A 26,995-nucleotide genomic window follows, 5' to 3' on the forward strand; every position below is an offset into this window, starting at 1 on the left:
TAGCTAGGAAAGAACACAATATCCTCCTAAACAAGATTTTAATTGGCAGTTAGATCCTAATTTGAAAATAACACAACTTGATACATGTAAGCCAACAAAACTTTGTATATGTACAATGAAAAGAATGTAACTGGTTTTAGATAAAATTTAAAATAATTAAAAAACTTTTTTATTTAGTCTAAAATGCTAGTATGTGAAGAAAAGTAGATATAATTTGAGAAGAATTGAGGGATGAAGAATTATACCTAATTCCACTCCAAATTTTATAGCTTTTGTTTTCCTTGACAGAAGTAGGTTAAACCACTACTGTATAATTTATATGTCATATAACAGTTATTTTTCAGCCTACAAAACAGAAAGAAGGTAAAGGGGAAAATAAACATTTCTGGAGGTAACCAGCTGGGGAAAAGAGAAAGACTGTCTGAAGTGAAATTCAACTACTGGTGATCAAAGAAATGAGGGTGCTTGCTATCTAGGAAGGCAGTGTAGATAACATAGTCAGATGATTCTTCCAAACTAAACTAGTCACATCCTGTGGATTACTTGATGAATTGATAAACCAAGACAGATGTTCAGCTTTGATGTGACCAAACATTAAGACAAAACAGATTAATCCTAGAGAAGCTCATTTTTTTGCCTTTTTATACAAAAAAGGCACAGTGTTGAAGAATTGATGTTTTCAAACTATGGTGCTGGAAAAGACTCTTAAGAATCCCTTGGAAAGCAAGGAGATCAACCTAGCCAATCTTCTTTTCTTTTTATTTTAATTGGAGGCTAATTACTTTACAATATTGTAGTGGCTTTTGCTATACACTGACATGAATCAGCCACGGGCACACATGTGTTCCCCATCCAGAACCCCCCTCCCAACTCCCTCCCCATCCCATGCCCCAGGGTCACCCCAGTGCACTATCCCTGAGCACCCTGTCTCATGCACCGAACCCGGACCAGCGATCCACTTCACATATGATAATATACACATTTCAATGCTACCCTCTCAAATCATCCCACCCTCACCTTCTCCCACAGAGTCCAAAAGACTGTTCTTAACATCTGTATCTCTTTTGCTGTCTCACATACAGGGGCATCATTATCATCTTTCTAAATTCCGTATATATGCATTAGTATACTGTATTGGTCAAACCAGCCAATCTTAAAGGAAATCAACCCCAAATATTCACTGGAAGGACTGATGCTGAAGCTGATGCTTCAATACTTTGGCCACCTGATGCAAACAGGTGACTCACTGGAAAAGACTCTGATGTTGGGAAAGTTTGAGGGCAGGAGAAGGGGACTACAGAGGATGAGACGGCTGGATGGCGTCACCGACTCAATGCACATGAACTTGGGCAAACTCCAGGAGACGGTGAGGGACAGGGAAGCCTGGCGTGCCGTGGACCATGGGGTCGTGAAAAATCAGACATAACTTGGCGACTGAACAACAAGCTCGCTTTTATCTTAATCACTAGTTACAATATGGAAACTGCACACTGAGATTTTGATTACACTGTGAATTGCTCCTACTTACACAAGTTAAATTTAAAACCCAGGATAATATAACAAAACTCCAAAATCCAGTTGCATGCATTTATAGAAGAAAATGCACCAAAACATTAACAGTGGCCATCTGTGATTAAGAAGTAGTTTTCAAACTTGATTATAATCATCATAGCTGTGGTTTAAAAAGGATCAATATATAAAACTGAGCACAATAATTACTAACTGTAAACTGACTACAACGTCTATCCTTAAGACTGGCTCATAAACGGAACATGACTAAAAACTGACAGTGCGTCTTCAGCTGCAAACTTATGAGTGTAAGTGTGGAATCAGATTACTTTGGTTGGAATCCTAGTTCTACCATTTACTTAAGTGTGTGACGTTAGGTCTAAGCTGTGCTTCAGAGCTTCTTGGAGAAATGGCTGGTTCTAGACCTAGACAGGGAAAATATTATACAAGATGAGTCCACTGTATCTTACACTGTCAAAAGATAAGGAAGTACTTATAAAGGATGAGGGCATGTCAAAAGGGCATAAGAAAGAGTTCCCAGAATACTAGAATACTGGAATGTTTGGTGCAATAAAATCAATAAACTAATATCAGATTATAATCCAAAGTATAAAATCAATATACATCATTCATATAGACACAAAACCCTGAATACATAAATAAAATGGGGGAGGGGCAAATCTTCCTTATAAAAGAATTCCAAGTAACATATATATAGATACATTCCCTTCTAGGAGTTAGAACTTAACCTCCTGCTCCACCTGAGTGTAGGCTAGACTTGGTGAGTCATTTCCAAAGAATAGAGTGTGGAAAGAAGAAAATAACACAGTGGAAAAATCTGGCATTAACCATGGAATCAAGGTTAAGATTACCAGTGATAAGTCACAAGGATATCACTCATCTTCTGAGCTAATGTGATGGGGAGCACAATTCACCTCTGGTATTCTTCCCCAAACCTGTAACTTCAGTCTAATCATGGGTGGGAAAAAATCAGATAAACCCAAATTAAGAGATAACACTACAAAATTCCTAATCAATACTTCTCAAAACTGTCAAGGACATGAAAAACAGACAGAGAAATTGTCCTAGAACAGAGGAATCTAAGGAGACACGACAGTGTGGTATCCTGGAATAAAAAAAAAAAAAAGACATTAGTGAAAAAACTGGTGAAGTTCAAGTAAAATCTAGAATTTACTTAGTAATGTATCAGTGTTGGCATATTTGCTTTGAAATAGATTTTACGTCTACGCAACATTACTATCAAAGGAAGATGAGTGATAGTTATACAGGAAATTTACTATCTCTGTAATCTCTCTGTCAAAATAAAATTATTCTAGAATAAGAACTCTATTAAAAAAGGAATAAATAAGTTCCTCAAAAAATCAAATATAGACAAACCTACCATATGACCTAGCAATTCCACTTTCAGTATATGCCTGAGAGAACTGAAAACATATGTCTGCACAAAAATATGCATGTGAATGTTCACAGCAGCATTAATTGTAAAAGCCAAAAGAGGAAAGAAAAACAAAATATTAACAGATGAACAGAAAGACAAAATGTATCTTACCTATATTACAAAGGAATACTGTTTGGCCACAAAAAAGAATCAAGTAGTGACACAGGCTGTGTGTGCTGTGCTTAGTCGCTCAGTCGTATCCAACTCTTTGCAACCCCATGGACTGTAGCCCACCAGGCTCCTCTGTCCATGGGGATCCTCCAAGAAAGAATAGTGGAGTGGGTTGCCTTGCCCTCCTCCAAGGGAGCTTCCCAAACCAGGGATCAAAACTAGGTCTCCCACATTGCAGGTGAATTCTTTACCATCTGAGCCACCAGGGAAGCCCAAGAATACTGGAGTGGGTAGCCTATCCCTTCTCCAAGGGATCTTCCTGACCCAGGAATCAAACCAGGGTCTCCTGCACTGCAGGTGGATTCTTTACCAGCTGAGCTACCAGGGAAATCGATATATGCTACAACATGAAATAAACTTTGAAAACATAAATCAAAAAAGCCAGACACAAAAAGATCATAAATTATATGATTCCATTTATATGAAATGTTCAGAACAGGGAAATCCACAGAGGTAGAGAGTATATTGGTGGATGCTAGGGTGTGAGGGGAATGGGATGTGACTTTGTGGGAAATGAAAATATTCTGGGATCAGACATTAGTAATGGTCACACAACTTTATGAATATGTTAAAACCACGGAATTAAACACTTTAAAGTGGTACATTTCAGATAGGTGAATTATATCTCAAATTTAAAAAGGAGTTATCTACCTGATAAAAATTATGCAGAGTTCCAAAGAATAGCAAGGAGAGATAAGAAAGCCTTGTTAAGTGATCAATGCAAAGAAACATGGAAAAACAACAGAATGGGAAAGATGATATCTCTAAGGAAATCAGAGATACCAAGGGAACAGTTCATGCAAAGACTGGCACAGTAAAGGACAGAAACGGCAAGAACCTAACAGAATTAGAAGAAATTAAGAAGTGCCAAGAATACACAGAAGAACTGTACAAAAAAGGACTTAATGACCCAGGTAACCACAATGGTGTGATCACTAACCTACAGCCAGACATCATAAGAGTATGAAGTTAAGTGCACCTTAGGAAGCATCACTATGAACAGAGCTAGTGGAAGTGATGGAATTCCAGCTGAGCTATTTCAAATCTTAGAAGATAATGCTGTGAAAGCACTGCACTCAACATGCCAGCAAATTTGCCAAACTCAGCAGTGGCCACAGGAGGACGGGAAAAGGTCAGTTTTCATTCCAATCCCAAAGGAGGGCAATGCCAAAGATTATTCAAACTACTGCACAACTGTGTTCATTTTACATGCTAGCAAAGTAATGCTCAAAATTCTTCTAGCTAGGCTTCAACAGTATGTGAACGAAGAATTTCCAGATGTACAAGCTGGATTTAGAAAAGGCTGAGGAACCAGAGATCAAATTGCCAACATCCACTAGGTCGTAGAAAAAGCAAGAGAATTTCAGAAAAACATCTACTTCTGCTTCACTAACTACACTAAAGCCTTTGACTGTGTGGATCACAACAAACTGTAGAAAATTCTTAAAAAGATGGGAATACCAGATCACCTTACCTCCCTTGTGAGAAACCTGTATGCAGGCTAAGAAGCAACAGTCAGAACCAGACATGGACCAATGGACTGGTTCAAAATTGGGAAAGGAGTATGCCAAGGTGGTATACTGTCACACTGCTTATTTAACTTCTATGCAGAGTACATCATGTGAAATGTTGGGCTGGATGAAGCACAAGCTGGAATCAAGATGCCAGGAGAAATAACAATAACCTCAGATATTGAGGCAGATGACAGCACCCTTACAGCAGAAAGTGAAGAGGAACTAAAGAATCTCTTGATGAAGGTAAAAGAGGAGAGTGAATAAGTTGGCTTAAAACTCAGCACTCAAAAAACTAAGATCATGGGTCCAGCCCCATCACTTCATGGCAAATAGATGGGGAAAAAATAGAAATAATAACAGACTTTATTTTCTTGGGCTCCAAAATCACTGCAGATGGTGACTACAGCCATGAAATTGAAAGACAGTTGCTCCCTGGAAGAAAAGCTATGACAAACCTAGACAGTGTATTAAAAAGCAGAGACATCACTGCCTACAAAGGTCCGTATAGCCAAAGCTATGGTTTTTCCAGTGGTCATGTACGGACGTCAGCTGAACCATCAAGAAGGCTGTACAAAAGGTACAAAGTTAAGTCGCTTAGTCGTTGCGATCCCATGGACCGTTAGCCTACCAGGCTCCTCCGTCCATGGAATTTTCCAGACAAGAGTACTAGAGTGGGTTGCCATTTCCTTCTCCAGGGGATCTTCCCAACCCAGGGAATGAACCTGGGTCTCCCACATTGCAGGCAGATGCTTTTACCAGCTGAGAAGGCTGAGCACCGAATTGATGCTTTCAAACTGTGGTGCTGAAGAAGACTCTCCAGAGTCCCTTTGACAGAAAGGAGATCAAACCAGTGAATCCTAAAGGAAATCAATCCTGAACAGTCACTGGAAGGAGTGATGCTGAAGTTCCAAGACAGGCTACCTGATGCAAAGAGCCAGCTTCTTGGAAAAAAGCCTGATGCTGGACCAGACTGAGGACATGAGGAGGAGGAGCAACAGGGGATAAGATGGTTGGGTGGCATCATTAACTCAATGAACATGAGTTTGAGCAAATACCAGGAGATAGTGAAGGACAGGGAAGCCTGGAGTGCTGCAGTCTGTGGGGTCGCAGAGTCAGACACGACTGAAAGACTGACCAACATAAATATTAATGCTATTCCTATTGTAATATTATTTATAGGAGTCTAAGCAAGAAGTTGGAGAAAAGAAAAGAGGACTTAAATTCTTCTCCAAGAGTTCATAATCTACTGGGAAAGAGCAGCACATACATATTTAAGTTAGGTTACATCTTTTACCAACGTCTGCTTTCAACACATGAATATTAAAAGCCACTCTGTTTCTTCAATGTAGCAGTTCTCAAACATTTTGATCTCAAGATCCCTTCACACACTTAAAAATTACTGCAAATCTCAATTTTTGTTTATGTGAGCTAGAGCTGTCTATATTCAAATGAGAAAATAAAATATGTTATTTAAATAATTATTTCATTTAAGTAACATTTTCATGAAAAATAACATTTTCCAAAAGAAAATATATAGAGAAAAGTGGCATTAGCTACCATTTCTGCAAATCTTTTAAAAATCTGGCTTAGTAGAAGACACTGGATTCTCATATCTCCTTCTGCATTCAATTTGTTATGCTATGTTTCAGTTGGAATATATAAAGAAAATCTGGTCTTACACAGATATGCAACTGGAAAGGGAGCATTTTAATAGTTTTCAGATAATTGTAAACATTCTTGATACTACACCAAACTCAACCTTAAGGTTGGCTATGGACTGAAATCACAGGAATAAATTTTTTGTACCCTGTTACATTAAACCCATTGATTTTTCTTTGAACAGATCTTTTTTTCTTTTCTAATATTTATTTATTTGGCTGCAGCAGGTCTTAGTTGCAGTGTACAGGATCTTTAGTTGCTGCAAGTAGGATCTAGTTCCCTGACCAAGGATCAAATCCAGACCCCCCACATTGGGAGCATGGAGTCTTAGCCACTGGACCACCAGAGAAGTCCCTGAATGGATCTTTTATCCATTTTGTAATGTCATGAATTGATTATCTGGAAAATACCTGCTCAATTATTAAGATATTCCAATGTTAACACATTTGATTATATAATAAAAACAAAATCACATTCATTAATATCACCACTGATCTCATCAGAAAAGTCTAGGTGTTGGGAAATCCTCAAATTCAAGAAAGCAAACACAAGCTTTTAAAATTCTAACTTTCATTTGAAAATTTAAGTTTTATCAATTCAGTTCAGTTGCTCAGTCATGTCCAATTCTTTGTGACCCCATGGACTATAGCATGCCAGGCTTCCCTGTTCATCACCAACTCCCAGAGCTTGCTCAAATTCATGTCCATCAAGTTGGTGATGCCATCCAACCATCTCATCCTCTGCTGTCCCCTTCTCCTCCTGCCTTCAATCTTTCCCAGCATCAGCGTCTTTTCCAATGAGTCAGTTCTTTGCATCAGGTGGCCAAAGTATTGGAACTTCAGCTTCAGCATCGGTCCTTCCAATGAATATTCAGCACTCATTTCCTTTATGATTGACTGGTTGGATCTCCCTGCAGTCCAAAGGACTCTCAAACAGTCTTCTCCAACACCACAGTTCAAAAGCATCCATTCTTTGATGCTCAGCTTTCTTTATGGTCCAACTCTCACATCCATACATGACTACTGGAAAAACCATAGCCTTGACTAGATGGACCTTTGTCAGTAAAGTAATGTCTCTGCTTTTTAATATGCTGTCTAGGTTTGTCATAGCTTTTCTTCTAAGGAGCAAGCACCTTTCAATTTCATGGCCGCACTCACCATCTGCAGTGATTTTGGAGCACAAGAAAAGAAAGTCTCTCACTGTTTCCATTGTTTTCCCATCTGTTTGCCATAAAGTGATAGGACTGGATGACATATCTTCTTTTTTTGAATGCTGAGCTTTAAGCCAGCTTTTTCACTCTCTTCTTTCACATCCATCAAGAGGCTCTTTAGTTCCTCTTCGCTTTCTGCCAAAAGAGTAGTGTCATCTGCATATCTGAGGTTATTAATACTTCTCCCGGCAATCTTGATTCCAGCTTGTGCTTCTTCCAGCCCAGCGTTTCTCACGGTGTACTCTGCATAGAAATTAAATAAACAGGGTGACAACATACAGCCTTGACATACTCCTTTCCCAATTTGGAACCAGTCTGTTGTTCCATGTCCAGTTCTAACTGTTGCTTCTTGACTTGCATACAGATTTCTCAGGAGGCAGATAAGGTGGTCTGGTATTCCCATCTCTTATTTAAGAATTTTCCACAGTTTGCTGTGATCCCCACAGTCAAAGGCTTTGGTATAGTCAATAAAGCAGAAGTAGATGTTTTTCTGGAACTCTCTTGCTTTATATTCTGTCACATTATTCATTTTCAAGAAAATTTCTGCCAAATATCTAAGTTTGAACAACCAGAATTGTTCAGTGGGTCTGTCATTCTTCCAAATAAAAATGGTGGTCCAGGAAAAAGGGCTCAGTAACATAACTGGTAAGACAACCATTTCATACTTCATAAGAACCTTATGCGCACTTCCCATTTTGCTAAACAAGATACTTTAAATGAATGAACTGTGTTTTACCCACCACTGCTTTTGCATCAACACATATGTCAACACTATGTAAAAAGGCCAAGAATACCTTAGTATTATTATGAAAAAAAGTTTTGACTCAGAGCCCAAGGGTGCCACAGACTCCTCTTTGAGAACTGCTGCTTCAGTGTGCGTCCCTGTTCCATGCTTCACCCTCAGACTCCCCATTCTTTTCTAATGTGCTACTGAGGCAGCAGAAGACCCATATTTATTTCCTCCTCTATTCTATAGAATACATTTTTGACATACGATAAGGTAATCAATGGCTAGACTTTCGAGCTGGGGCACAAAAGCCTAATCAAATATTGAATACAGTTAAAAACCTATACATATGCAGAGGTAATTACTATACTGTTTTTTTGTAACAAAACTCAGAAAGACATTGACTGACAAAAACCCAGAAAGCCTAATTGTCATTTATATGAAAACCACCACCACCAAACTCTAAAGCTAACAACATTGAAAGTTAGAGTCGCTCAGTCATGTTGGACTCTTTGTGACCCTGTGGACAGTCCATGGTCTCTCCAGGTCAGAATACTGGAGCAGGGAGCAGTTCCCTTCCCTGGGGGATCTTCCCCACCCAGTTTTCAGCCCCAGGTCTCCCACACTGCAGGCAGATGCTTTACCAGCTGAGCCAGCAGAGAAGCCCTAAAGCAAACAAGGTTAACAGGACACACTTCAGAACACAGCCCTTATACTTTGGTTATTAAAAAAAAAACTTTCTTTACTGCTCTATTTTTAATATTTTATGAGTAATTGTTAACATTTTCTGCACAAATTCAGTTCAATAAAACCAAGAGGAGCTAACGTGTTGTCTGTTTCAGAACTTTCTTCTTTATTTACACTAGAAAGTTAAAAGAGCTGTGTTGCAAGGAAATCCCAATTAACATGACGCACCCTGTTAGGCAACACATGCTTAAACAAAACCTAAATTTTGAGTCACATATGTCCCTAATAAAATTATTCAAGATGCCAAATCCAATGTTGATAATTCTAAGTAGTATGCCTCATAAGTGATTAGATATTAGTAAACAAAAGCATGACCCTTGATAAAACACTGATGACTCACTCTGCCACTAGGCTGGCTGAGGACTTGATCACGTCATCTCAGGATCTCTCTAAAGAATCGCTTGTCTTCAGCTGCTGTTCAGAGGAAGCAGTTAGAAGAAGCCCTAACTAGCTTCCCAGAGTTTCTTTACATTCAGTTTTTGTTTAGAGAAAGAACTGGTTGACTAAAAATAACACATGATAACACTCTTCCTGACTTTATCTTCTTCAGCAGTTACTAAACTCTGCCATGTAAGGCCATTTACTAACCAATCAATCTGATCTCATATGAATGCACATAAATCCTATGCTTCATGTTTCCCAAATATATCAAGACTTTCTTGCCTTAAATCATCTTTGAGTATACATTTCTCCATTCTTAAATCTTTATCCTTTTCTCTTACCCATCCAAATGCTCAGTAAAAATTATTTCCCATGTAAGGTCATGCTTGTTTGTCCTTGTTCAAAAAGATCCCTCACATCCTCTTAAAACAAGTTACACAGGAAAATAAATCCAGAGAGTATTAAAGTTGGACTGGAATTCATTTGGTCCATTTCCTTATTTTATTTGTGAAGAATCTGACTCACCAAAATGTAAGCAGTTTACCTAAAGTCACACAAATTTAATTATTAACAGAACTAAGGCCAGAATTCAAGCTTACTAACAACTCTTTATCTCATGTTTTTTCTTAATTACATTAATATATCAGAACATTCTTTGGCAATGAATTGTAACAGTGCATCATTAATTATTATTTTAGTGTGTTCCTACCCAAGACTTCAAGCAATTCAAAAGCAAAAGATTATACAGTCTCCTCCATTAGTGGTGCTGGGGAAACTGAACAGCTACATGTGAAACAATGAAATTAGAACATTCTCTAACACCCAACATAAAAATAAACATAAAAATGGATTAAAGAGCTAAATGTCAGACCAGATACTATAAGACTCTTAGAGGAAAAAATAGGCAGAACACTCTTTGACATAAACTGAGACAATATCTTTTTGGATCCCATCTTCCAGAGTAACGAGAATAAAAGCAAAAATAAACAAACAGGGTTCTAATTAAATTTAAAAGCTTTTGCATAGCAAAAGAAACCATAAACAAAATGAAAAGACAACTGACCTACAGATGGTAAAAAAATTTGCAAAAATGATGCAACTGACAAGGGATTAATCCAAAATTTACAAACAGCCCATGAGCTCAATATCAAAAAACAAACAACCCAATCAAAAAATGGACAGGGGGGCTTCCCTAGTGGCTCAGTGGTAAAGAATCTACCTGCCAATGCAGGAGACACGGGTTTGATTTCTAATTCAGGAAGATCCCACATGCCAAAGAGGCAACTAAGTCTGTATGCCACAACTATTGAGCCTATGCTCTAGAGCCTGGCAGCTGCAACTACTGAGCCCATGTGCCCCAACTACTGAGGCCCTCATGCCCTAGAGCCCATGCTCTGCAAGAGGATAAGCCACCTCAATGAGAAGCTTGTGCACTGCAGCTAGAGAGTAGCCCCCACTCGTCTCAACTACAGAAAACCCCATGCAGCAATGAAGACCCGGCATGGCCAAAAATAAATAAAGAGAAAATATTTTTAAAAAATGAATAGGAGAATTTCCTGACGGTACAACGGTTAGGACTCTGTGCTTCCACTGCAGGGGGCTCAGATTCGATTGTTGGTTGGGGAACTAAGATCTTGCAAGCTATGTGGCCAAAAAAAACGGGAGAGCAGAAGATCTAGTCAATAAATACATATTTCTCCAAAGAAGATATACAGATTGTCAAAAGGCACAGGAAAAGATGCTCAACACTGCTAATTATTAGAGAAACGCAAATCAAAACTACAATAAGATATCTCTTCACGCCACTCAGAATGGTCATCATCAATAAATGCTGGGAAGGATGTGGAGAAAGAGGAACCCTACTATACTGTTGGTGGGAATATAAATTGGTACAGCCATTATGGAAAACAGTTGAAGGTTCCTTAAAAAACTAAAAATAAAACTACCATATAATTCAGTAATCCCACCCCTGGGCCTGTAGCTAGAGAAAACCTAGGTTTGAAAGGATACATGCAACCCTAGTGTTCATCACAGCGCTGTTCACAACAGTCGAGACATGGAAGCAACCTAACTGTCCATCGACAGATAAGTAGATAAAGAAGACGTGATACATATATACAAAGGACTATTACTCAGTCATAAAAAGACTAAATAATGCCACTTGCAGCAACAGAGATTATTATACTAAGTGAAGTAAGACAGACAAAGACAAATACCATTATCACTTGTATATGGAATCTAAAAAGATGATACAAATGTACTTATTTACAAAACAGTAACAGACTTACAGACACAGAAAACAAACTTGTGGTTACCAATGGGGAAAGGTGGGGAAGAAGGATAAATTAGGAGTTTGGGATTAACATATACACACTACTATATAAAAATACATAATCAACAGAAAACTCTACTCAGTATTCTGTAATAACCTATATGGGAAAAGAACCCGAAAAAGAGTGGAAATATATACATGTGTAACTAGAACACTTAGTTACACAGCTGAAATTAATACATTATAAATCAACTATATTCTAATATAAAATAAAAATTAAATTGAAAAAGGAAGGGATTATACTGCTACTAATGCTGCTGCTGTTGCTGCTACTGCTATTACTACTATTCTATTTCCTTTAATACAGATCCTCCCATGTATCAGGTAATAATGTTTACTGATTTGTATTACTACACTCTGTCCCCAGATGAAATATTGTTTTTCCTGAGATTACTAGTTCTTGTATGAAACAGCACTTCACTAGATGACATATCAACTATCTTATATTAACAAAAATATCTTTGGAAAGATGTATACTTTTCCCCCAACAGCCAATTCACGGCCTCAGTCTTTAGTTCTTTTCCATAAAGCAGTGTATTTTTTTGTTTATTTCTTCTACTAACAGAGTCAAATGCCTAAAAAGCATCAAATGATGATATGATAAGGTTATGTATTATATTTTAGGAGAATCAACAAAATAAAAACATTTCATTATAAAATAATGATTTACCAATTTTTTACTCCACCATTACTCAGAAATATATATATTTTTTAAAAGGGCAAAAAGATAAATAATGCCTCTCTCCAAATCCTTTCACTTTCTGCTACTTTTCAGTGAAAAACAAGTAGGCGAAACAAAAAACATGCCCAAAACACACTGTACTCTTCTAACAGGATCATTGTTTAATTGTGACACAACTCAAAGATAAACAATTCCTCAATTGTCTACTGAAGGAGATGAGGGGAAGCCTAATACACAACAGAAACAAAAAAAGGAGTGGTGTCTGGAACCAGTCAGTCCAACTAGGAGAAATTACTAACTTTATTAAAGGCCTCAAATATATTTAAGAGCAAAAGCATTGATGAAAATATCCCAAATCACCTTAAGAGGACAACAACACAGGCTGTGAAAGAAGAGTTCATAAATCAGAAAGGAGAGTTTTCATTTGGTGGCAATGGTCGTAACATCAGCCCCATGTGTAGCAAAGTCAAAAAGGAAAAAGACTCAAGAGGGGAAGAGCTGTCGAAAATAATCGGGGCACTGATAAAGAATAAAGGAAAGATAAAAAGAAACTTTGCCTCAAACTCAAATAAATACAGGGTTGGATAACATAACAAATCTTTAAATATGCATGGATAAGATGAAAGGGATATTTCCATACAGTGCAAAGCACAGTGAAACTAGGAATAAGAGAGTAAGCCATTTATCAAACCTGTTATTCTCAGTGGAATTCTGACTAAAGTTCTACTTTGATGGCTGTCACAGGGAATAGGTGAGAAAACCCAGAGCTTGCCAAAACTGGAGTCCCTTCCACATAAGGCTAGGACCTAAAAGCTGTAATCTATATGAAATTAAATCAATATGTAGTATATCCCTCTGCACAGAAGGGAACAAGGAAATCTCAGGTATCCAGAGCACAGTGATAACAACAGGAGAGCAGGGCAATGGGGAATCCCTAAAGAAATCCCAGCAACAAAATGAACGCTTGTGGTCTGAAATCCACGAGACCTACGGCGGTGCTGGTTTAGTCACTCAGTCGTGTCCAACTCTTGTGACCCCGTGGATTGAAGCCCGCCAGGCTCCTCTGTCCATGGGATTTTCCAGACAAGAATACTGGAGTGGACCGCCACTTCCTTCTTCAGGGGATCTTCCCAACCCAGAAATCGAACCCAGGTCTCCTGCATTGCAGGCAGATGAGACCTATGAGGTCCTCCCAAATTCCAAACAGGTTTAATTGAATGTGGCCATGCTGGCAGCACTCCCTGGTGAATGACAGCATCACATATAAACACAAAGCCTCTTTGGGAGGAAACAACTTCAACACAGGTCTCAAAAAATACCCAAAAATCAAATTCTAAGGAAAAGGAGCAGCTCATAGGAAAATTCAGAACACAAACAACACACCATGACTGAGAACTAACCAAAACACACTGGTGAAACAGATGTGAAATAATATGACACAGAATATGTGTAAGAAGCTCAAATATAAAAGCAGGGGGAAAAAAGCAAATATGAAAAACAACCATACAGAACTTTCAGTAAAAATTAAAACTTGACATTTGAAGTAAAGAGCAGCGTGGACTCAGCAGAAGAGAGTTAGTGAAGCGGAAGATACATGTGAAGTACCTAGACTGCAGTACAAAGAGACAAAGAGAGAGAAAATGTACAAGTAAAAGGAGTAGGCTAGATAACCTAAGATACATCTACTTGAAGTTCCAGAAGGAGAGGACAGAATGAGTGAGGAACTCACTCACCAGACAGATTCGAGCTGAGAACTTTCTAGAGCAGATGAAGGACACAAATCAGTAAGTTTAAGAAACCTAATGAATCAAAAGCAGGATAAAATGTAATCTATGCACATCAAAGCTAAGACATCATAGTGAAATTAAGATTAAAAAGTTCTTAATATTGGTCAGAGGAGAAAAAAGGATAAACCTCACAGAAGTGGCAGTTGGACTTTCAGCTTACTTTTTGATACTGACAATGAAAGCAAGAGGACATTGGAATTTCTTCAATATCCTCAATATATTGAGAGGAAAAGATGCCAACAAAACGAAACTATCTTTCAAGAATAAGGTTAAAATACATACATTATGAGAGGCAGAAAATCTTCAAAAGATTGGAATCACTATATACTCTTAACCAAAATCAATTAACTTTGAAATGAATAACAAAAAGATAACTAGAAGAAAACTTCATGACTTTGAAAATTTAAAACACTTCTTAAAAACTTAGGGTTAAAAATAGATACAATGGCAATCAGAAAATACTAAGAATTGAATGAGAATGAAAAATTTGCAGGACTAGGATAAACAAAAGGTGGTGCAGGTAGAGTATTATTTAGCTTTAAAAAGGTGAAATTTGATACATGCTCTAACAAGGATGACTATGAACATATTAAGTAAAATAAGCCAGACAAAAGGACAACTACTATAAAATTTCACTTATATGAGAATTTCACTATTTGGTCAAACTCCATAGAGACAGAAAGTAGAAGAGAGTTTACCAAGGTCTGGGGTGGGGGGTTGTGAAACAGGGAGTTATTGTTTAGTAAGGTAGTTTGCATTTGGGATAATGAAAAAGTGTTGGAAATGGACAGTGGTAACAGTCACTCAAGGCTGCAAATGTACTTAATGCCAATGAAGTATATACCTAAAAAACTGGAAATTTTATGTTAGGTATATGTTATTCCCCCTCCCCACACACACATATATATACCTTGCAGGATGTGATTAAAGCATTTAATGACACAGTTTTGAATTTTTACTTTAAAAAAGAACCAAAATTTAATGAGTTAAGCATCCGTCCAAAACAAAACCACAAACAAAAATAGCAAAAGAAACCCTAAGTAAGTAGGAAGAAAATAATAATTAAGATAAAAGCAGAAATCGTTGAATAGAAGATTATTACACAATAGAGAAGATCAATAAAGCTAAAAAGTTGTCTTAGACAAAATACCTCTGGCAAAATTAACCAAGGAACAAAAGAAAGCACAAATGAACACCAATAGGAATGAAAAGGGGTTCTATTAGGACTTAGTGAGAAGAGATGCTAGGACCAATATTACACTGTGTTCTGATTTATAATTTAAAAGATACAAACACACACACACACACATATAATCTGAACTTAGAGCATAGTTCTATTTTAAACATAAGATACTTTTTATACAGTTGTAATACATACAAACTAGCAAAAATACAAATAAACATATATGCTAGGCTGTTACTGTTGTATTATCTCTAACAGCAAAAGACTGGACACATCTCAAACAGCCAGAAGCAAGGGACTGGCTGAATCTACTTGAGTGTGGTATATCACACACTCAAGTATTATGAAGTTGTAAAACTGAAGGAGGAAATCACTGTATACATTGCCATGGAATAATCTCAGGATATACAACTGATGAAAATGAAAGATAAGGGGAAAATGTATTATAGCATGCTACCACTTACCTAAGGGGGGGGGAAGGTGTATTAATACACAAACACACACACATGGCTACTGTTGTTATTTTTAATGGAAGAATAACCAAAACTTTTTAAATGGTTATTTTGCTGGAGGGCAAGAATAAAATGAAAGGGACTGAGTTAGAAGTTAGACTTCTCTGAATACATCATTTTGTATATTTGTACATTAACAATTTTTATTACTGCTTATTCTTTTTTCTCCAATGCTCTGCTATACTAGAAGAAACAAATGACAAGACTCTACAAACTGCAAATAAAATTATGATGAATTATTAGGATAAACACAAATTTAGCAAATTTGCAGGATAAAGAGGAATACACAAAATTCAACTGCATTTGTGCACACTAAAAGCAGAAAATGAAATGAGTGGGGGAAAAGATACCATTTATAATATCATTACAAAGTCTTGAGGTTCCTAGAACAGAAATTTCCAAACATGGTGCTCCTGCTCTTCTCAGTACTCATTTCACAGCACCTCTAGGCTAAAAGACATTCTAACACTTTCATGGATTTAGTAGTTAAGTCCAAACAACTTCATTGGTATTCATCATTCACTCATCCTAATAACTTAGTAACCTGAATACACATGAACTGAAAAGGAAAAAAAAAAAACTTTTTCTTTCTCTATCAGGTACATAGGGAAACACGCACAACCTCTGAAAACTCAGACCCCACTCACACTCATTTCCAGTTCCACACTGATTTAATTATTTCTGATCTCAGCAACCATTTCATAAGGACAGATTTTACCAAATGTATCACAACCTAATGTTGAAAACTATGGGACTTCCTAGAACTGGATGTTCACATTGTGCCCAACAGACATCTGTCACTGTTTCCCTCTAAAATTTAAAAGATCCCATGGTGCCTTTAAGCTCAGTGTGGTACTCCAGGATGCCTTGCACAGGTTGGGAACTGTGGGCCTAGAATCTTTGCACAAAGGAAAAATGTACTAAGGACATGAAGACCTAAATACATTGTGAGATACTAATGGACATAAATTCAAAGAGTCAATAATGTACAAATGCCACATTTCCTCAAACTAATCTACAGATTCAAAGCAATCCTAATCAAAGTCCCAAAAAGGTTTTGTGAAAAACTGGGCAGTTAATTTTAAAATCTACATCGAAGAGCAATAGCATAGCAAAGACATTCCTGAATAATAATGTGGAAAAGACTCTCCATGAAATGAACGGTCTCTATTAAAAAAAACAGGGATCTTCTACCAGATACCATACCACTTTTGCATCTTTTTAAATTGTTTTCTTTAGCCTTACAAGGTGTCTTATCAAGCTGCTATCCCAACAACCAGTTCTATACTGGGTGTGGTCAACTTTTTCATGCAGGTACAACATAACAACACCCCCCTTCATTCTGAGCTGCACAATGCCATGGGATAGCACAGCACCCTCATATGCGCAATCTGGTAGTGCAAGGGAGTTAGCTGTGGAGTGAACCCATAACCAATGGTGGTGGCAACAGAGAGATCCCATTGACTTAGATCCTGTTTCTCATCCTGTTGGATGATCCTGTGAATGACTTTATATAACTTCCTTGGGGACAATACAATGGAAGTGAGTAACCAGTTACACTGTCTTCCTGGCTGCCACTCCCTGTGTGCTTCACTCCCCTTTTCCCAGGTTTCCTAACGTAAAGCAAAGAATGTAAACAAGTAGAGGAAAACAACAGAATGTGAAAGACTAGAGATCTCTTGAAGAAAACTGAAAAATACCAAGGGAACATTTCATGCAAAGGCGGGCAAAAAAAAGGACAGAAATGGCAAGGACCTAACAAAAGCAGAAGAGATTAAGAAGAGATGGCAAGAATACACAGAATTATACAAAAAAGGTCTTAATGACCTGGATAACCATGATGGTATGGTCACTTACCTAGTCTGACATCCTGGAGTATGAAGTCAAGAGGGACTTAGGAAGCATTACTACGAGCAAAGCTAGTGCAGGTGATGGAATTTCAGCTGAGCTATTTCAAATCTTAAAAGTTGATGCTGTTAAAGTGCTGCACTCAATATGCCAGCAAATCTGGAAAACTCAGCAGTGGTCACAGGACTGGAAAAGGTCAGTTTTCATTCTAACCCCAAAGAAGGGCAATGTCAAAAAATGTTCAAACTATTGGAAAACTGTACTCATTTTACATGCTAGCAAGGTAATGCTCAAAATCCTTCTAGCTAGGCTTCAACAGTACATGAACTAAAAACTTCCAGATGTACAAGCTGGATTTAGAAAAGGCAGAGGAACCAGAGATCAAATTGCTAACATCCGCTGGATCAAAGAAAAAAGCAAGGGAATTTCAGAAAAACATCTACTTCTGCTTCACTGACTATGCTAAAGCCTTTGTTGTGGATCACAACAAACTGTGGAAAATTTTTAAAGGGATGGGAATACCAGACCACCTGTATGCAGGCCAAGAAGCAATAGTTAAAACTGGACATGGAACAATGGGTTGGTTCCAAATTGGGATTAGCAGTACATCAAGGATGTACATTGTCACTCCTGCTTATTTAACTTCTATGCAGAGTACATCATGCAAAATGCCAGGCTGGATGAATCACAAGCTGGAATCAAGATTGCTGGGAGAAATATCAATAACCTCAGATATGCATAAGATACAACATCCTAATGGCAGAAAGCAAAGAGGAAACTAAAGAGCTTTTTGAGGAAGGTGAAAGAACAGAGTGAAAAAGCTGGCTTAAAACTCAACATTCCAAAAATGAAGATCATGGCATCCGGTCCCATCACTTCATGGCAAATAGATGGGGAAACTATGGAAACAGTGACAGACTACTTTCTTGGGCTCCAAAATCACTGCGGATATTGACTCAGGCCATGAAATTAAAAGATGCTTGCTCCTTGGAAGAAAAGCTATGGCAAACTTACAGACAGCATTGTCGTAACTGCAAAAGAATGAAAGCAACCCTTTATCAGGCTGGGCTAGCCTATGCACTGGTAGCAAACATATCCCAGATCTCAATGGTTTAACACAACAAAAATTTACTTCTAGTGGACTTGCTTGAGGAAGTTTATTCTTCTCCTTAAGGTGATTTATAGATCTAGGCTGCTACCATCTTTAAGTTCCACTATCTTAGCAAGCAACCATCAAAATAAGACAGATTGAGGGTGCATATGGGCTCATAACAGTCTCAGTCTACGAGTGACATGCCTTATTTCCCCACTCTGGTTCAATAAATTAAAGGATAATCCTCAGACTGAGGTCAGCATCCTGCCCAAAACTATGCTTTGCTAGGGTCTGCTAAGTCCTGCTTCTCCTTGCTTTCACCTGAATAGGAATTTGGTTTTAAAGTCATCTTCAAATTATTTATCTTTAGAACTTTTTTCCTTATGAACACACTGGGCTGTAAGCTTTGCTATCCAATATAGTTGGGCCATATTAGCCATATATGGCTGTTTAAATATAAATGAATTTAAATGAAATAAAAATAAAATTGTCTCTTAGTCACACTAGCCATACTAGACAGCACAGATATAAGAACACTTTCATCACTACAACAAGTTCAACTCAGACAGTTCTAAACTGTTCATACACAGTTAGAGGATAAGTGGTCAGAAATTTCTAAGTCAAATGTTTTATCTAAAAGGTATAAAAACTAACTTATACTAAACTTACACTAATATTTTAATTTTATCAAAAACAGGAACACAAACAATTCACTTTTGTATCAAGTTGGTTAAAAGACTAACAAGTCAATAGGAACTAGTTCGAATTTAGCAGTATAGGATAGTCCTCTGAAAACATGCCTAACATTATATATCTTAATCATTCATGAGCCAGTTGTTGGTTAACACAGAAGAACTTTGTTTTCACTCTCTAGAATTACTAACTTTTAAAGTATAAATGCCAATAAACAGTGATATGGTATTATAAAATCTTTACCTTTCAGAATGTATATATAGAACTGAGTCATTCTGCTGTACACCTGAAACTAAGGCAACACTGTAAACCAACTATACCCTAATATAAAATAAAAATTAAATTAAAAAGAAATAAAGTCCTTCTCTTTCGTGAGAATTCTGCAGTCTTTAGTATCTGGGGCAATTAACCCTCAAGAGGGTTAGATGTGGTTTTCAATTTGTTTTCTCATATTAAGTCTGCTAGAACTCTATTCCTAAGAGCAACATTCATATGAAAACCTTTGTTCAAAGAGGAGAAAAGCACAATGGACTTCTAAGATACAACATTTCATCAGTGTGATTACAACAGAAAATCTCTTCCCTCATGGTCACTCAAAGAGCACAAATGTGAAGTCCAGTAATTGTCTCTTTGACAAACTTCTTAAAGAAGTTACATAAATAAATCTTATATAAACGCCAAAGATAGAAAGTTCCTCAAAATGCTAGTTTATACAATTTAGCATTATTATAATCTCAAAGCCAACTTTTCTGTAAACAAAGATAAAAAAGCAGCTGTAAGCACCATCACAGAAAGTTTTTCCTTCCTATTATATCCACCAGCTAGCCATATTCTGTCAAAGAAAGAAAACGCTGTGCTTTTCCCTCCTTTATTTATAGACTATAGGCAGAACTCGGAGAAGGCAATGGCACCCCACTCCAGTACTCTTGCCTGGAAAATCCCATGGACGGAGGAACCTGCTGGGCTGCCGTCCATGGGGTCGCGAAGAGTCAGACGCGACTGAGCGACTTCATTTTCACTTTTCACTTTCCCCTGCAATGGAGAAGGAAATGGCAACCCACTCCAGTGTTCTTGCCTGGAGAATCCCAGGGGCAGCAGAGCCTGGTGGCCTGCTGTCTATGGGGTCGCACAGAGTTGGACACGACTGAAGCAACTTAGCAGCAGCAGGCAGAACTACTTGCCCATATTTTAATTTTTATAAAATTAACATGTACGGTTTTTCTAATGAGGAAGAACAGTAAGTCATTTTCAATTACAGAAAAAAAACCAAACCCAAACCATACTCATGTTGTAAGAGCTCTTTCAAATAGTTGTTCTTCCTTAACTGTCAAAACCTGATACAACCTCTACTCCTTCTCTGAGCTCCTACTGCACTATTACCATTCCCATGCTGATTACTGCTGTAGTGTCTTTCAGTTCCAAACTCATCCTTTTCACCTACTCTGAAAACAGATCTGGGATCTTTCAAGTATTTTTCCTTGACCGGTTGGCATGATGCTAAGCTTAAACAGCAGAGGGCGCAGGAGAGACACTACAGGAGAAAAGTTCTGTTTTGCTTCCTGGTTCTGGTGCCCTTGCTTCACAAGCTCCTCCAGCACCAGGCTTCTACATAGCAAGGTGGCCAGCAGCAGAGCAGCCAGAAGCTTCCTCACACTGTCTTCTTGGGAGGTTCTGGAGTGGAGTTAGCACCTCCCACAACTTTCCCTGGCGTCCTAGGGAGCCAACGTCCAGCACATCCAGCAGGACAGCACGTCATCACCTTCTCTGTCACCCAAATGATCCACAGCCACGCTCTCCCCAACAAGGCCTGCACCTCCCCCTTCTGGGGGAAGAAGGGCTTGTCCCTAGGTTCTGAGACATCAGCCCTTAGGGTAGCAACTGCTCCTTACTTCTGTTATTCCTATGTTCTCTGGAGTTCTATTTACTTCTTACTAGCTAACCCCTCACTACTCCATTCTCCTGCCATTGTTACTAGTCTTTCCATATTCAAATTACTGCCTCTCGTCTCTCCCAATTGGACCCTGAGTGACAGATACAGTCCTATTCATTAATTTGATACTTACATACTTCCTTGACTGTCAGTTAAGTGACTTCTAACTCCTCTTCTTTCTACAAGATGATGAACTGCTGCCAAGGAACACTTCACATTTCTCTGTATCAATTTGACATTGTGCAACATAATGCTCTTTAATACAGAGGCAACTAGTAATGTTTAAAACTACACTTTGATTCAGAAATGCTCTACCCACCTTCACTAGTTCAAGGCCACTATAAACATTTTCTAATAACTCGCTTTTTTTCAGAATTTTCACCACCGAAATTATAAATAATCTGGATAGTGTAACCAGTGTTCCTAGACTGTAAGTTTTCAAAGTCAGGACCAGCGCATGGACTTAGACCTTCTAGACCTTGTTTAAGACAGGAGATAAAGAACTGCTCATAGACTGTTCATGTCTACAGGATCACAAAGGGGCTGAGCATGAATAGTGTTTATTTTTGTATAAATTGTGGGCAAGGAAGTAAAAAATTATGCTCAGAATAAGGATGTTACAGCCAGGTGGCTATTTACAAACAAATAAAATAAGTATGTTGGGATTTCAGAATCACACAGTTGGACACGTATGAGATTTTAGGGTAAGCTTCTCTGTGCTTCTGAACACCTAGCAGAAACCCCTTCATCAAGAACAGTATCATCAACACTGATGGGACCTCCTATGAGAAAGACTGAGAGAGGAACAGAAGGCTACCTTGGCCCCAAACACAATTTGCCTTGTTATCTTTGGCTAAAACTGTACTCTCTAGGTTATCTCAATAAAATAACTAGCTTGTATAGAATCTGTATACAGTGTTTATCTTCATCAAGCCTCAAAACCAGCACTCTGTAGGATTAATTCAACAGCAAATTAGAATTGATAACAATATCTGGAAGTGAGAAAATACAAGAATCAAGCAATTACCTTGAATTCGAACATGGAAAAAACTGAATAACTTTTCAAATGTCTTTTAGTAGTTTAAAGCAGTACCTCTGGAAGAGTATTAGGTGGAATGGCTGTTTATTACCACTACTCAATGAAATACAAAAATTGAGAGCAAGTTTAGAAATTTTAGAGCAATCTGGCAGAGTAATCAGCTGTTGACTCTAACAACAACAACAAATGGGGCTTGCATTTTGTCTGTTTTTCCTTTCATTTTATGGTATATTACAAAAGTTATTTGTCCATTACAGAAAGTTTCTAAGAAGCACAGACCTAAAATACTCGATTCTAAACACAGAATGCTTTCTCAAAGGATCTGAAGATATAATAACGGCCAATAAGCACATGAAAAAATACTCAACATCATTAGTGATCAGAGAAATGCAAATTAAAACCACGATGAGATACCGTCTCACACATTAGGATGGCTATAATCAAAAGACAGGAAAAAAGCAAGTTAGTGAGGAAGGAGAGAAAATGGAATCCTCCAACACTGCTGGCAGGATTGCAAAATGGTGCAGTTGCTTTGTAAAACAATCTGATAGCTCCTCAAAAGGTTACACATGGAGTTACTATATGACTCAGCAATTCCACTCCTATGTAGACTGAAAAGAAATGAACTGGGAGTAATATTCAGCCATAAAAAGGAATGAAGTATGCATACATGCGATAATAGGGATGAAGCTTGAAAACTCAGTGCATAAAATGAAACAAGTCACAAAAGACCACATATTATGTGATTCTTCTATATATCCAGAATAGACAAACTTATAGACAGAAAATAGATTTGTGGTTGCCTGGGGTGAGGGAGTGCATGCTGGGGTAAAATCAGTGACTGTTATTGGGTGTTAAGATTTCTTCTTACAGTAATGCAAATTAGACAGATGGTTGTATAACCTTGTGAATATCACTAAAAAAAAAAAAAGCAATAAAAACTCTTGGAGTCGCATACCTTTTAAAGACTGGATTTTATCATATACAAATTACATCTCATTTTTTAAAACTTAAGGGAAAAGAAAGAAACCACAGAGGAGCAAATGCAGATGGAGAAAGCAAGAAGTACTGAAGAATGGGCACAGGCAAAGATGGAAGGTTTGCCTCTGTTGAAGAAGATATTTTAAAGACTATGTGGCCGTCTCCTAGAGTATTTTAAGGATGAGTTCTAAAATATAATCTGAAGGGCTGACACATCACTGGAATAAATTACACAGCCTTTCAACGGGGCTTCCCTGACAGCTCAGTTGGTAAAGAATCTGCCTGCGGTGCAGGAGAGACCCTGGTTTGAGTCCTACGTCAGGAAGATCCCCTTGAGAAGGGATAGGTTACCCACTCCAGTACTCTTGGTCTTCCCTTGTGGCTTAGCTGGTAAAGAATCCGCCTGCAATGCAGGAGACCTGGTTCGATCCCTGGGTTGGGAAGATACCCTGGAGAAGGGAAAGGCTACCCACTCCAGTATTCTGGCCTGGAGAATTCCATGGACTATAGTCCAGAGGGTCACAAAGAGTCAAACACGACTGAGCGACTTTCACCTTCAACAGGACTACTTTGAAGTTATACTTCTTGCTGTAATCAGGAAAACAATCACTTCTAAAACTTCACAGCCACGTGTCCTACATTCTACGCTGCTGTTCTTCATATCTGGAAAAAAAGATGGTTGGCAGTTTTAAAAAATTAATTGCTTCGATTTATTCTGTTAGTAAAATTTTTATCCAGTGAGACAGAAAAATATGGGAGTAAAAATGTCTGGTTTACCTCTTTTAAGAAATCAGCACTCTTGAAGGAAAACAATCTTTGAAAATCATTTGCTTTAGGATTTCATAACACTACTGAAACAACCTAATTCTCAAAACTATCTGTGCTTCCCAAAACAGTTTCAACACCAAGTCACCGGAGCCTATAACCTAACCATTATTTACTGTCCCCAAATCCACTCTCAGTCTCTCCCAGTCTGTTCTTTGCAGCACAGGGAGCCACTTCAAAATACATAAACTTTATAACTTCAATCCTCTACTTTAAAGCCTTTCAGTAGGATACTTAAAAGGAACCCTGCTAGTACATGCATGATCAAGCCTCTAATTTTCCAGACTCAATGCTCTGTAGATTTTCGCTCTACAGGCTTTAAGTTTTGTCTGTTCTTTCAGTTTCTCTGACAGCCATCTCGGGCCTCCACAAATGGCCTTTCTAGGAAATTTAATGTTCAGTCATCCAGCTTCCCTAGAACTGATGTAGTTATCCTGGGACACAAGATTTTCAGTGCTTCCCTTGTAGCTCAGTTGGTAAAGAATCTGCCTGCAGTGCAGGAGACTCGGGTTTGATCCCTGGGTTCGGACGATCCCCTGGAGAAGGAAATGGCAACCCACTCCAGTATCCTTGCCTGGAAAATCTCATGGACAAAGGAGCCTGGTGGGCTGCAGTCCATGGGGTCGCAAAGAGTTGGGCACGACTGAGCGACTAATACTAACACTAACTAAACCCAGGAAAGCCCTGGGCAAACTGAGATCCAGTCCGTCACCCTTCTTTCTATTCATCCCTCCACCTGTCCAACACCTGCTTTAAGTACTGGCCTAACAGTCACTTCCCTCTGATACCTCCTCACTCCCATGCCAGGCACATTAGTTCACTGCCTTAACAGTCATCATAACAGATTTGCTATAAAACCGTGCCTACCTTAACTAGGTTATAAACTCCATAAGCATGGATCCAGTCAGTATTTTATTGACCATGACATCACTAATACCTAGCACTGTGTGCAGTTCATGTGTCTCAGAGAGGAGTACTTGTTGAACGAAAAAAACAATCAGTCAATGAAAGGTGTATCTGAGGCTTTCCTGGTGACTCAGTGGTAAAGAATCTGCCTGCCAATGCAGGAGACATGGGTTCGATCCCTGGTCCAGGAAGATCCCACATGCCAAGAAGCAACTAACCTCATGTGCCACAACTACTCAGCCTGTGCTCTAGAACCCAGGAACCACATACAGCTCCTGAGCCCATGCACCGCGACACCTGAAGCCCAGGCCGCCTAGAGACTGTGAACCACAGTAAGAAAAGCCACCGTAATGAGAAGCCTGTGCACCTCAATTAGAGAGGCGCTCCACTTGAGAAAAGCCCACACAGTAATGAAGACCCAGCACAACCAAAAAAAAGAAAAGAAGAAGAATGGTTTTTTTGAGATGGCATCAGAACAAAGTAATCTTTGCAACTCCATGGACTGTAGCGCACCAGGCCCCTCAGTCCAAGAAATTCTTGAGGCAAGAACTCGAGTGGGTAGCCATTCCCTTCTCCAGGGGATCGTCCCGACCCAGGGATCATACCCAGGTCTCCCACACTGCAGGCAGATTCTTTACCATCTGGGCCACCAGGGAAGCCCAATCTAGAAAGCTAAGATAATTAAATGCTCCATTTATCTTGATATTCACAACTGATAAAGTTCACCCAAGCACCTCACCTTAACCACTATATATTCAAAATAAGACAGCAGGACACTATTCTCATTAATCAATCTCTATTACAAGTTATTTCTCAGTTTACTACTAATCATATTCTTACCCAGAAGATGGAATTCTAGGCAACAGGAACAATAAGAATAATTTAGTTCAGGAGATAAAAGGGCACACAGCAGCCAGTAGGGGGAAATAAGCCTGCTGAGTGGGGCCAGAAAGTCACAGATGCTGGGCAATGGGGAGCACTTGGAAATTCAAGAGGCTTGGTTTTAAGTGTTTTTTATTCTCATAACAATAGTACAAAGAACCCAAACCAGAGTAAAATTTAAAGAAAAACAGAATATCCATAATTATACTTCCCAGAAAGACCTATTACTCTTTTTACACTTCACACTAGAAACAGGAAAATGACATGGTTTCAAGTCTAAGTCACTGAAATATTTATTTTGTGAACTACAATGTGTCAGATGTCAGAAATAAAGATAACTAAGATCTAGTCTCAGTTTCAAACTCACCATCAGTGGGAAAGAATAACAAAGGACTACTCTGCAGTGAGCTAAGAGCTGATGGGTAAGTGGAATGTGGTGGAGAAGAGGACTCAGAGCTCCTGTTTATATGATTAGGTAAAGTAATTAGTAATCAGGCAAAGAAATCAAAACTGGCTTTTGAAGGATGAGAAGAACTTGCCAATCAAAAAAAGAGAGGAAGATCTCTGTAAACAGAGGAAGCAGTGTGTTAAGGAAGCTTTGTAATCTAAATGTGATCCTCTTTTCTTTCTTCTTCCCCTGGGCCTTCATCCAATCACAAAACCAGAAAAGTGAAACTATGACCAAGCATGAAAGAAGTAAAAGAGCGAGACAAAAGATGTTTCAAAACTGCCTATGAGGTAGTAAATGGGGAAGCAAGGAACAACAAATACACATTTTTTTAAAGCAGTAAGAAGCGTGTTCAACAGTGTGAGGTCTAGCTTTCCCCAAGTTTGGTCACAAACCCCAATAACAATTCAAACTGAAAAAGGAGGGGAGGGACAATAAACACAGGTTGTCCTTGACTTAAGATATGTATGCTGAAAA

General features: G+C 38.4%; 1 protein-coding gene across 1 annotated transcript in view; it reads right to left on the reverse strand.

The window, feature by feature from the left end:
- Positions 1–26,995, reverse strand: part of PAK2 (p21 (RAC1) activated kinase 2) — an 87,324-nt gene that overhangs the window by 47,104 nt on the left and 13,225 nt on the right. The window lies entirely within an intron of this gene.

This window comes from Oryx dammah, unplaced genomic scaffold, assembly GCF_014754425.2.
Source record: "Oryx dammah isolate SB20612 unplaced genomic scaffold, SCBI_Odam_1.1 HiC_scaffold_2, whole genome shotgun sequence".
NCBI classification, from domain to species: Eukaryota; Metazoa; Chordata; class Mammalia; order Artiodactyla; family Bovidae; genus Oryx; species Oryx dammah.